We start from the raw sequence: 13,097 nt of genomic DNA on the forward strand, positions 1-13,097 counted from the left end.
TCCAGAGTGCGACCGGAGTTGGCAAGGCAACTCGGTCCAGGGTGCCTAACCCACTCCCACATCCCTGTGGTAACCCAGACAGAATGGCACCACTTTGGAGGGTCTCTGTACAGAGGCCTGCCAAAAGTGGAACAAAGGGCTCGACCTTTGGTTTAGGAGTCACAGAGACGAACACAGACGCCATTTTACAAACCGAGTTCTGGCAGAAAATACCACTCGATAAACCTATTTAAGATAAGTAGATCGGTGGTACGTTAGAGATTAATGAGAAAAAGAGCCAATCTCCAACAATGGGACGAATCCCATAGGGTTATGTTCGGGGTCGAACATAACAAGTAGTTTCCACTGCCACCAGCCAAAACTCGACGAGGGGGGACGGGACAGTGCCCCCTCGAGTAACAGATCCAGGAGTAAACCAATTACCCCTACTAGTACGTCAACAATAAGATGGTTGGTACTAGTTCTGTTAGTAAATTTAGGTCTAGTAAAGCCAATGGTGACTTTACATGCCCGGGGAGACAGTAGTCAGTCCCCGGGTATGGAGTCTATGGTGGGGGACCCGCTAGGGTGCCCCCGTGTTACGGCACGTAGGGTGCGGTGTAACACACATAGAAAAACATATGAGACCCTATGGAGTAAAAGACCCCATAGCCCATCAAACACATTGACATTTCAAAGGAATTACACACATACATGTCCAAGAGTGGGAGAAAAGAGTCCCACTCTTGGCAGGATGGAAAAAAACAAACTCCAGAAATCCAGCAAAGCTGCTGGGGGACTCACTAGGTTAGGAAATTCAGCCTAAACAGAGAATTCTCCCTAACACCCCCCACCCCCCTGCTCATGCCCTGTGTCTCCCTCCTGTACCCCCACCCCCGCTAATGCCCCGTATCTCTCTCCTGTTCTCCCCAAACCCCGCTCATGCCCTGTGTCTCTCTCCTGTTCTCCCCAACCCCCGCTCATGCCCCGTGTCTCTCTCCTGTTCCCCCCACCCCCCGCTCATGCCCCGTGTCTCTCTCGTGTTCCCCCCACCCCCCGCTCATGCCCCGTGTCTCTCACCTGTTCTCTCCTACCCCCCGCTCATGCCCCGTGTCTCTCTCCTGTTCCCCCCACCGCCGCTCATGCCCCGTATCTCTCTCCTGTTCCCCCCACCCCCGCTCATGCCCCGTGTCTCCCTCCTGTACCCCCCACTCCCCATTCATGGCCGGTGTCTTCCTCCTGTTCACCCCACCCACGCTCATGCCCCATATCTCTCTCCTGTTCCCCCCCACCCCCCGCTGATGCCCCGTGTCTCCCTCCTGTTCCCCCCACCCCCCGCTCATGCCCTGTGTCTCCGTCCTGTTCCCCCACCCGCGCTCATGCCCCGTGTCTCTCTTGTTTTCCCCCCACCCCCGCTCATGCCCCATGTTCTCTCCTGTTCCCCCCACCCCCTGCTCATGCCCCGTGTCTCCCTCCTGTTCCCCACCCCATGCTCATGCCCCGTGACTCCCTCCTGTTCCCTCCACCCCGCTCATGCCCCGTGTCTTCCTCCTGTTCCCCCAGCCCCCGCTCATGCCTCGTGTCTCCCTCCTATACCCCCCACCCCCTGCTCATGCCCCGTGTCCCTCTCCTGTTCCCCCCACCCCCCGCTTATGCCCGTGTCTCCCTCCTGTAACCCCCACCCCCGCTCATGGCTCGTGTCTCTCTCCTGGCCCCCCACTCCCCGCTCATGCCCCGTGTCTTCCTCCTGTTCCCCCACCCCCTGCTCTTGCCCTGTGTCTCCTTCCTGTTCCCCTCACCCCCCGCTCATGCCCCATGTCTCCCTCCTGTTCCCCCAACACCCGTTCATGCCCCGTGTCTCTCTCCTGTTCGCCCCACTCCCCGCTCATGCCCCATGTCTCTCTCCTGTTCCCCTCACCCCCCGCTCATGCCCCATGTCTCTATCCTGTTCCACCCCACTCCCCGCTCATGCCCCACATCTCCCTCCTGTTCCCCCCACCTCCCTGCTCATGCCCTGTGTCTCCCTCCTGTACCCCCACCCACGCTAATGCCCCGTGTCTCTCTCCTGTTCTCCCCAAACCCCGCTCATGCCCTTTGTCTCTCTCCTGTTCCCCCCCAACCCCCGCTCATGCCCCATGTCTCTCTCCTGTTCCCCCCAACCCCCGCTCATGCTCTGTGTCTCTCTCCTGTTCCCCCCACCCCCCGCTCATGCCCCGTGTTTCTCACCTGTTCTCTCCTACCCCCCGCTCATGCCCCGTGTCTCTCTCCTGTAAAGCTCATGCCCTGTGTCTCCCTACTGTTCCCCCACCCCCGCTCATGCCCTGTGTCTTCCTCCTGTTCCCCCCACCCCGCTCATGCCCCGTGTCGTTCTACTGTTCCCCCCACCCCCCGCTCATGCCCTGTGTCTCTCTCTTGTTCCCCCATCCCCCGCTCATGCCCCATGTCTCTCTCTTGTTCCCCCCACCCTCCACTCATGCCCCATGTCTCTCTCCTGTTCCCCCCACCCCCGCTCATGCCCCGTGTCTCTCTCCAGTTCCCCCCACCCCCTGCTCATGCCCTGTGTCTCTCTCGTGTTCCCCCCATCCACCGCTCATGCCCCGTGTCTCTCTCTTGTTCCCCCCACCCCCCACTCATGCCCCATGTCTCTCTCCTGTTCCCCCCACCCCCGCTCATGCCCCGTGTCTCTCTCCTGTACCCCCACCCCCCGCTCATGCCCGTGTCTCTCTCCTGTTACCCCCCACCCCTCGCTCATGCCCTGTGTCTCTCTCCTGTTCCTCCACCCCCGATCATGGCCCGTGTCTCCCTCCTGTACCACCCACGCCCTGCTCATGCCCAGTGTCTCTCTCCTGTTCCCCCCAAACCCGCTCATGCCCCTTTTCTCTCTCCTGTTCTCCCCCCAACCCCCGCTCATGCCCCGTGTCTCCCTCCTGTTCCCCCCACCCCCCGCTCATGCCCCGTGTCTCTCTCCAGTCTCCCACCCCCCGCTCATGCCCCGTGTCACTCTCCAGTTCCCCCCACCCCCAGCTCATGCCCCGTGTCTCCCTCCTGTAAAGCTCATGCCCCGTGTCTCCCTCTTGTTCCCCCCACCCCCGCTCATGCCCTGTGTCGCTCTCCTGTTCCCCTCACCCACCGCTCATGCCCCGTGTCTCTCTCTTGTTCCCCTCACTCCCCACTCATGTCCGTGTCTCTCTCTTGTTACCCCCACCCACGCTCATGCCCCGTGTCTCTCTCCTGTTCCCCCCACACCCCTCTCATGCCCCGTGTCTCCCTCCTGTTCCCCCCACCCCCCGCTCATGCCCCATGTCTCTCTCCTGATCGCCCCACCCACGGCTCATGCCCCGTGTCTCTCTTCTCTTCCCCCCACTCCCAGCTCATGCCCCGTGTCTCCCTCCTGTACCCCCCACTCCCTGCTCATGCCCCACCCTGTGTCTCCCTCCTGTTCCCCCACCCACTGCTCATGCCACGTGTCTCTCTCCTGTTTCCCCCCACCCCTTGCTCATGCCCCGTGTCTTCCTCCTGTTCCCCCCACCCCCCCTCATGACCCGTGTCTCCCTCCTGTTCCCCCCACCCCTGCTCAATGCCCTGTGTCTCTCTCCTGTTCCCCCCACCCCCTGCTCATGCCCCGTGTCTTCCTCCTGTTCCCCCCACCCCCGCTCATGCCCCCTATCTCTCTCCTGCTCCCCCCGCCCCCCGCTCATGCCCTGTGTCTCCCTCCTGTTCCCCCCACCCCCGCTCATGCCCCGTGTCTCTCTCCTGTTCTCCCCAACCCTCCGCTCATGCCGTGTCTTCCTCCTGTTCCCCCCACCCCCGCACATGCCCCCGTCTCTCTCCTGCTCCCCCCACCCCCCGCTCATGCCCTGTGTCTCCCTCCTGTTCCCCCACCCCCCTCTCATGCCGTGTGTCTCTCTCCTGTTCTCCCCAACCCTCCGCTCATGCCGTGTCTTCCTCCTGTTCCCCCCACCCCCGCACATGCCCCCGTCTCTCTCCTGCTCCCCCCACCCCCGCTCAATGCCCTGTGTATTTGTCCTATTCCCCCCACCCCGCTCATGCTCCGTTTCTCTCTCCTGTTCCCCCCACCCCCTGCTCATGCCCCGTGTCTTCCTCTTGTTCCCCCACCCCCGCTCATGCCCCCTGTCTCTCTTCTGCTCCCCCCGCCCCCCGCTCATGCCCTGTGTCTCTCTCCTGTTCTCCCCAACCCCCCGCTCATGCCGTGTCTTCCTCCTGTTCCCCCCACCCCCCGCTCATTCCCCGTGTCTCTCTCCTGTTCTCCCCAACCCCCCGCTCATGAAGTGTCTTCCCCCTGTTCCCCCACCCCCGCTCATGCCCCCGTCTCTCTCCTGCTTCCCCCACCCCCCGCTCATGCCCTGTATCTCCCTCCTGTTCCCCCACACCCCTCTCATGCCCCATGTCCCTCTCCTGTTCTCCACACCCCCTGCTCATGCCCCGTGTCACTCTCCTGTTCCCACCACCCCCCGCTCATGCCCCCTGTCTCTCTCCTGCTCCCCCCGCCCCCCGCTCATGCCCTGTGTCTCCCTCCTGTTCCCCCCAACCCCGCTCATGCCCCGTGTCTCTCTCCTGTTCTCCCCAACCCTCCGCTCATGCCGTGTCTTCCTCCTGTTCCCCCCACCCCCGCACATGCCCCCGTCTCTCTCCTGCTCCCCCCACCCCCCGCTCATGCCCTGTGTCTCCCTCCTGTTCCCCCACCCCCCTCTCATGCCCCGTGTCTCTCTCCTGTTCTCCACAACCCCCTGCTCATGCCCCGTGTCACTCTCCTGTTCCCACCACCCCCCGCTCATGCCCTGTGTCTCTCTCCTGTTCCCCCACCCCCCGCTCATGCCCTGTGTCTTCTTCCTGATCCCACTACCCCCTCTCATGCCCCATGTCCCTCTCCTGTTCTCCACACCCCCCTGCTCATGCCCCGTGTCACTCTCCTGTTCCCACCACCCCCCGCTCATGCCCCCTGTCTCTCTCCTGCTCCCCCCGCCCCCCGCTCATGCCCTGTGTCTCCCTCCTGTTCCCCCCAAACCCGCTCATGCCCCTTTTCTCTCTCCTGTTCTCCCCCCAACCCCCGCTCATGCCCCGTGTCTCCCTCCTGTTCCCCCCACCCCCCGCTCATGCCCCGTGTCTCTCTCCAGTCTCCCACCCCCCGCTCATGCCCCGTGTCTCTCTCCAGTTCCCCCCACCCCCAGCTCATGCCCCGTGTCTCCCTCCTGTAAAGCTCATGCCCCGTGTCTCCCTCTTGTTCCCCCCAACCCCGCTCATGCCCCGTGTCTCTCTCTTGTTCCCCTCACTCCCCACTCATGTCCGTGTCTCTCTCTTGTTACCCCCACCCACGCTCATGCCCCGTGTCTCTCTCCTGTTCCCCCCACACCCCTCTCATGCCCCGTGTCTCCCTCCTGTTCCCCCCACACCCCGCTCATGCCCCGTGTCTCCCTCCTGTTCCCCCCACCCCCCGCTCATGCCCCGTGTCTCTCTCCTGTTCCCCCCACCCACGGCTCATGCCCCGCGTCTCTCTCCTCTTCCCCTCACTCCCCGCTCATGCCCCGTGTCTCCCTCCTGTACCCCCCACTCCCTGCTCATGCCCCGCCCTGTGTCTCCCTCCTGTTCCCCCCCACCCCCGCTCATGCCCTGTGTCTCCCTTCTGTTACCCCCACCCCCCCGCTCATGGCCCGTGTCTCCCTCCTGTTCCCCCCAACCCCCGCTCATGCCCCGTGTCTCTTTTCTGTTCCCCCACTCCCCGCTCATGCCCCGTGTCTCTCTCCTGTTCCACCCCACCCCCTGCTCATGCCCCGTGTCTCCCTCCTGTTCCCCCCACCCCCCCACTCATGCCCCGTGTCCCACTCCTGTACCCCCCACTCTCCCGCTAATGCCCCGTGTCTCTCTCCTGTTATCCCCACCCCCCGCTCATGCCCTGTGTCGCTCTCCTGTTCCCCCCCACCCCCGCTCATGCCCCGTGTCTCTCTCCTGTTCCCCCCACCCCCTTTCATGCCCCATGTCTCTCTCCTGTTCTCCACAACCCCCCGCTCATGCCCCGTCTCTCTCTCCTGTTCCCGCCACCCCCCGCTCATGCCCTGTGTTTCTCTCCTGTTACCCCCACCCCCCGCTCATGCCCTGTGTCTTCTTCCTGTTCCCACTACCTCCCGCTCATGCACCGTGTCTCCCTCTGGTTCCCCCTACCCCCGCTCATGCCCGTGTCTCCCTCCTGTACCCCCTACCCCCCACTGATGCCCCGTGTCTCTCTCCTGTTCCCCCCACACCCCTCTCATGCCCCGTGTCTTCCTCCTGTTCCCCCCACCCCCCACTCATGCCCCGTGTCTCTCTCCTGTTCCCCCCACCCACGGCTCATGCCCCGTGTCTCTCTCCTCTTCCCCCCACCCCCCGCTCATGCCCCGTGTCTCCCTCCTGTACCCCCCACTCCCTGCTCATGCCCCGCCTGTGTCTCCCTCCTGTTCCCCCCACCCCCTGCCCATGCCACGTGTATCTCTCCTGTTCCCCCCACCCCTTGCTCATGCCCCGTGTCTTCCTCCTGTTCCCCCACCCCCTGCTCATGCCCCGTGTCTCCCTCCTGTTCCCCCCACCCCCGCTCAAGGCCCTGTGTCTTTGTCCTATTCGCCCCACCCCGCTCATGCTCCGTTTCTCTCTCCTGTTCCCCCCACCCCCTGCTCATGCCCCGTGTCTTCCTCCTGTTCCCCCACCCCCGCTCATGCCCCCTGTCTCTCTCCTGCTCCCCCCGCCCCCCGCTCATGCCCTGTGTCTCTCTCCTGTTCTCCCCAACCCCCCGCTCATGCTGTGTCTTCCTCCTGTTCCCCCCACCCCCCGCTCATGCCCCGTGTCTCTCTCCTGTTCTCCCCAACCCCCCGCTCATGTGTCTTCCCCCTGTTCCCCCACCCCCGCTCATGCCCCCGTCTCTCTCCTGCTTCCCCCACCCCCTGCTCATGCCCTGTGTCTCCCTCCTGTTCCCCCACACCCCTCTCATGCCCCATGTCCCTCTCCTGTTCTCCACAACCCCCTGCTCATGCCCCGTGTCACTCTCCTGTTCCCACCACCCCCCGCTCATGCACTGTGTCTCTCTCCTGTTCCCCCCACCCCCCGCTCATGCCCTGTGTCTTCTTCCTGTTCCCACTACCCCCGCTCATGCACCGTGTCTCCCTCTGGTTCCCCCTACCCCCGCTCATGCCCCGTGTCTCCCTCCTGTACCCCCCACCCCCCACTGATGCCCCATGTCTCTCTCCTGTTCCCCCCAAACCCCGCTCATGCCCCGTGTCTCCCTCCTGTTCCCCCCACCCCCCGCTCATGCCCCGTGTCTCTCTCCTGTTCCCCCCACCCACGGCTCATGCCCCGTGTCTCTCTCCTCTTCCCCCCACTCCCCGCTCATGCCCCGTGTCTCCCTCCTATACCTCCCACTCCCTGCTCATGCCCCGCCCTGTGTCTCCCTCCTGTTCCCCCCACCCCCTGCTCATGCCACGTGTCTCTCTCCTGTTCCCCTCACCCCCTGCTCATGCCCCGTATCTCCCTCCTGTTCCCCCACCCCCGTTCATGCCCCATGTCTCTCTCCTGTTCCCCCACCCCCGGTCCTGCCCCGTGTCTCCCTCCTGTTCCCCCCACTCATGCCCTGTGTCTCCCTCCTGTTCCCCCATCTCCCTGCTCATGCCCCGTGTCTCTCTCATGTTCCCCCCACCCCCCACTCATGCCCAGTGTCTCTCTCCTGTTCCCCCCAAACCCGCTCATGCCCCTTTTCTCTCTCCTGTTCTCCCCCCAACCCCCGCTCATGCCCCGTGTCTCCCTCCTGTTCCCCCCACCCCCCGCTCATGCCCCGTGTCTCTCTCCAGTCTCCCACCCCCCGCTCATGCCCCGTGTCTCTCTCCAGTTCCCCCCACCCCCAGCTCATGCCCCGTGTCTCCCTCCTGTAAAGCTCATGCCCCGTGTCTCCCTCTTGTTCCCCCCACCCCCGCTCATGCCCTGTGTCGCTCTCCTGTTCCCCTCACCCACCGCTCATGCCCCGTGTCTCTCTCTTGTTCCCCTCACTCCCCACTCATGTCCGTGTCTCTCTCTTGTTACCCCCACCCACGCTCATGCCCCGTGTCTCTCTCCTGTTCCCCCCACCCCCCGCTCATGCCCCGTGTCTCTCTCCTGATCGCCCCACCCACGGCTCATGCCCTGTGTCTCTCTTCTCTTCCCCCCACTCCCAGCTCATGCCCCGTGTCTCCCTCCTGTACCCCCCACTCCCTGCTCATGCCCCACCCTGTGTCTCCCTCCTGTTCCCCCCACCCACTGCTCATGCCACGTGTCTCTCTCCTGTTTCCCCCCACCCCTTGCTCATGCCCCATGTCTTCCTCCTGTTCCCCCCAGCCCCCCTCATGACCCGTGTCTCCCTCCTGTTCCCCCCACCCCTGCTCAATGCCCTGTGTCTCTCTCCTGTTCCCCCCACCCCCTGCTCATGCCCCGTGTCTTCCTCCTGTTCCCCCCACCCACGCTCATGCCCCCTATCTCTCTCCTGCTCCCCCCGCCCCCCGCTCATGCCCTGTGTCTCCCTCCTGTTCCCCCCACCCCCGCTCATGCCCCGTGTCTCTCTCCTGTTCTCCCCAACCCTCCGCTCATGCCGTGTCTTCCTCCTGTTCCCCCCACCCCCGCACATGCCCCCGTCTCTCTCCTGCTCCCCCCACCCCCCGCTCATGCCCTGTGTCTCCCTCCTGTTCCCCCACCCCCCTCTCATGCCCTGTGTCTCTCTCCTGTTCTCCCCAACTCTCCGCTCATGCCGTGTCTTCCTCCTGTTCCCCCCACCCCCGCACATGCCCCCGTCTCTCTCCTGCTCCCCCCACCCCCGCTCAATGCCCTGTGTATTTGTCCTATTCCCCCACCCCGCTCATGCTCCGTTTCTCTCTCCTGTTCCCCCCACCCCCTGCTCATGCCCCGTGTCTTCCTCCTGTTCCCCCACCCCCGCTCATGCCCCCTGTCTCTCTTCTGCTCCCCCCGCCCCCGCTCATGCCCTGTGTCTCTCTCCTGTTCTCCCCAACCCCCCGCTCATGCCGTGTCTTCCTCCTGTTCCCCCCACCCCCCGCTCATTCCCCGTGTCTCTCTCCTGTTCTCCCCAACCCCCCGCTCATGAAGTGTCTTCCCCCTGTTCCCCCACCCCCGCTCATGCCCCCGTCTCTCTCCTGCTTCCCCCACCCCCCGCTCATGCCCTGTATCTCCCTCCTGTTCCCCCACACCCCTCTCATGCCCCGTGTCCCTCTCCTGTTCTCCACACCCCCCTGCTCATGCCCCGTGTCACTCTCCTGTTCCCACCACCCCCCGCTCATGCCCCCTGTCTCTCTCCTGCTCCCCCCGCCCCCCGCTCATGCCCTGTGTCTCCCTCCTGTTCCCCCCACCCCCGCTCATGCCCCGTGTCTCTCTCCTGTTCTCCCCAACCCTCCGCTCATGCCGTGTCTTCCTCCTGTTCCCCCCACCCCCGCACATGCCCCCGTCTCTCTCCTGCTCCCCCCACCCCCCGCTCATGCCCTGTGTCTCCCTCCTGTTCCCCCACCCCCCTCTCATGCCCCGTGTCTCTCTCCTGTTCTCCACAACCCCCTGCTCATGCCCCGTGTCACTCTCCTGTTCCCACCACCCCCCGCTCATGCCCTGTGTCTCTCTCCTGTTCCCCCACCCCCCGCTCATGCCCTGTGTCTTCTTCCTGTTCCCACTACCCCCGCACATGCACCGTGTCTCCCTCTGGTTCCCCCTACCCCCGTTCATGCCCCGTGTCTCCCTCCTGTTCCCCCCACACCCCGCTCATGCCCCGTGTCTCCCTCCTGTTCCCCCCACCCCCCGCTCATGCCCCGTGTCTCTCTCCTGTTCCCCCCACCCACGGCTCATGCCCCGTGTCTCTCTCCTCTTCCCCTCACTCCCCGCTCATGCCCCGTGTCTCCCTCCTGTACCCCCCACTCCCTGCTCATGCCCCGCCCTGTGTCTCCCTCCTGTTCCCCCCCACCCCCGCTCATGCCCTGTGTCTCCCTTCTGTTACCCCCACCCCCCCGCTCATGGCCCGTGTCTCCCTCCTGTTCCCCCCAACCCCCGCTCATGCCCCGTGTCTCTCTTCTGTTCCCCCACTCCCCGCTCATGCCCCATGTCTCTCTCCTGTTCCACCCCACCCCCTGCTCATGCCCCATGTCTCCCTCCTGTTCCCCCCACCCCCGCACTCATGCCCCGTGTCCCACTCCTGTACCCCCCACTCTCCCGCTAATGCCCCGTGTCTCTCTCCTGTTATCCCCACCCCCCGCTCATGCCCTGTGTCGCACTCCTGTTCCCCCCCACCCCCGCTCATGCCCCGTGTCTCTCTCCTGTTCCCCCCACCCCCTTTCATGCCCCATGTCTCTCTCCTGTTCTCCACAACCCCCCGCTCATGCCCCGTGTCTCTCTCCTGTTCCCGCCACCCCCCGCTCATGCCCTGTGTTTCTCTCCTGTTACCCCCCACCCCCCGCTCATGCCCTGTGTCTTCTTCCTGTTCCCACTACCTCCCGCTCATGCACCGTGTCTCCCTCTGGTTCCCCCTACCCCCGCTCATGCCCGTGTCTCCCTCCTGTACCCCCCACCCCCCACTGATGCCCCGTGTCTCTCTCCTGTTCCCCCCACACCCCTCTCATGCCCGTGTCTTCCTCCTGTTCCCCCCACCCCCCACTCATGCCCCGTGTCTCTCTCCTGTTCCCCCCACCCACGGCTCATGCCCCGTGTCTCTCTCCTCTTCCCCCCACCCCCCGCTCATGCCCCGTGTCTCCCTCCTGTACCCCCCACTCCCTGCTCATGCCCCGCCTGTGTCTCCCTCCTGTTCCCCCCACCCCCTGCCCATGCCACGTGTATCTCTCCTGTTCCCCCCACCCCTTGCTCATGCCCCGTGTCTTCCTCCTGTTCCCCCACCCCCTGCTCATGCCCCGTGTCTCCCTCCTGTTCCCCCCACCCCCGCTCAATGCCCTGTGTCTTTGTCCTATTCGCCCCACCCCGCTCATGCTCCGTTTCTCTCTCCTGTTCCCCCCACCCCCTGCTCATGCCCCGTGTCTTTCTCCTGTTCCCCCCACCCACGTTCATGCCCCCTATCTCTCTCCTGCTCCCCCCGCCCCCCGCTCATGCCCTGTGTCTCCCTCCTGTTCCCCCCACCCCCGCTCATGCCCCGTGTCTCTCTCCTGTTCTCCCCAACCCTCCGCTCATGCCGTGTCTTCCTCCTGTTCCCCCCACCCCCGCACATGCCCCCGTCTCTCTCCTGCTCCCCCCACCCCCCGCTCATGCCCTGTGTCTCCCTCCTGTTCCCCCACCCCCCTCTCATGCCCCGTGTCTCTCTCCTGTTCTCCACAACCCCCTGCTCATGCCCCGTGTCACTCTCCTGTTCCCACCACCCCCCGCTCATGCCCTGTGTCTCTCTCCTGTTCCCCCACCCCCCGCTCATGCCCTGTGTCTTCTTCCTGTTCCCACTACCCCCGCACATGCACCGTGTCTCCCTCTGGTTCCCCCTACCCCCGTTCATGCCCCGTGTCTCCCTCCTGTTCCCCCCACACCCCGCTCATGCCCCGTGTCTCCCTCCTGTTCCCCCCACCCCCCGCTCATGCCCCGTGTCTCTCTCCTGTTCCCCCCACCCACGGCTCATGCCCCGTGTCTCTCTCCTCTTCCCCTCACTCCCCGCTCATGCCCCGTGTCTCCCTCCTGTACCCCCACTCCCTGCTCATGCCCCGCCCTGTGTCTCCCTCCTGTTCCCCCCCACCCCCGCTCATGCCCTGTGTCTCCCTTCTGTTACCCCCACCCCCCCGCTCATGGCCCGTGTCTCCCTCCTGTTCCCCCCAACCCCCGCTCATGCCCCGTGTCTCTCTTCTGTTCCCCCACTCCCCGCTCATGCCCCGTGTCTCTCTCCTGTTCCACCCCACCCCCTGCTCATGCCCCGTGTCTCCCTCCTGTTCCCCCCACCCCCCCACTCATGCCCCGTGTCCCACTCCTGTACCCCCCACTCTCCCGCTAATGCCCCGTGTCTCTCTCCTGTTATCCCCACCCCCCGCTCATGCCCTGTGTCGCTCTCCTGTTCCCCCCACCCCCGCTCATGCCCCGTGTCTCTCTCCTGTTCCCCCCACCCCCTTTCATGCCCCATGTCTCTCTCCTGTTCTCCACAACCCCCCGCTCATGCCCCGTGTCTCTCTCCTGTTCCCGCCACCCCCCGCTCATGCCCTGTGTTTCTCTCCTGTTACCCCCCACCCCCCGCTCATGCCCTGTGTCTTCTTCCTGTTCCCACTACCTCCCGCTCATGCACCGTGTCTCCCTCTGGTTCCCCCTACCCCCGCTCATGCCCGTGTCTCCCTCCTGTACCCCCCACCCCCCACTGATGCCCCGTGTCTCTCTCCTGTTCCCCCCACACCCCTCTCATGCCCGTGTCTTCCTCCTGTTCCCCCCACCCCCCACTCATGCCCCGTGTCTCTCTCCTGTTCCCCCCACCCACGGCTCATGCCCCGTGTCTCTCTCCTCTTCCCCCCACCCCCCGCTCATGCCCCGTGTCTCCCTCCTGTACCCCCCACTCCCTGCTCATGCCCCGCCTGTGTCTCCCTCCTGTTCCCCCCACCCCCTGCCCATGCCACGTGTATCTCTCCTGTTCCCCCCACCCCTTGCTCATGCCCCGTGTCTTCCTCCTGTTCCCCCACCCCCTGCTCATGCCCCGTGTCTCCCTCCTGTTCCCCCCACCCCCGCTCAATGCCCTGTGTCTTTGTCCTATTCGCCCCACCCCGCTCATGCTCCGTTTCTCTCTCCTGTTCCCCCCACCCCCTGCTCATGCCCCGTGTCTTCCTCCTGTTCCCCCACCCCCGCTCATGCCCCCTGTCTCTCTCCTGCTCCCCCCGCCCCCCGCTCATGCCCTGTGTCTCTCTCCTGTTCTCCCCAACCCCCCGCTCATGCTGTGTCTTCCTCCTGTTCCCCCCACCCCCCGCTCATGCCCCGTGTCTCTCTCCTGTTCTCCCCAACCCCCCGCTCATGTGTCTTCCCCCTGTTCCCCCACCCCCGCTCATGCCCCCGTCTCTCTCCTGCTTCCCCCACCCCCCGCTCATGCCCTGTGTCTCCCTCCTGTTCCCCACACCCCTCTCATGCCCCATGTCCCTCTCCTGTTCTCCACAACCCCC

The sequence above is a fragment of the Ambystoma mexicanum genome, chromosome 5q, assembly GCF_040938575.1.
Source record: "Ambystoma mexicanum isolate Mex_15411 chromosome 5q, UKY_AmexF1_1, whole genome shotgun sequence".
Taxonomy (NCBI): Eukaryota; Metazoa; Chordata; class Amphibia; order Caudata; family Ambystomatidae; genus Ambystoma; species Ambystoma mexicanum.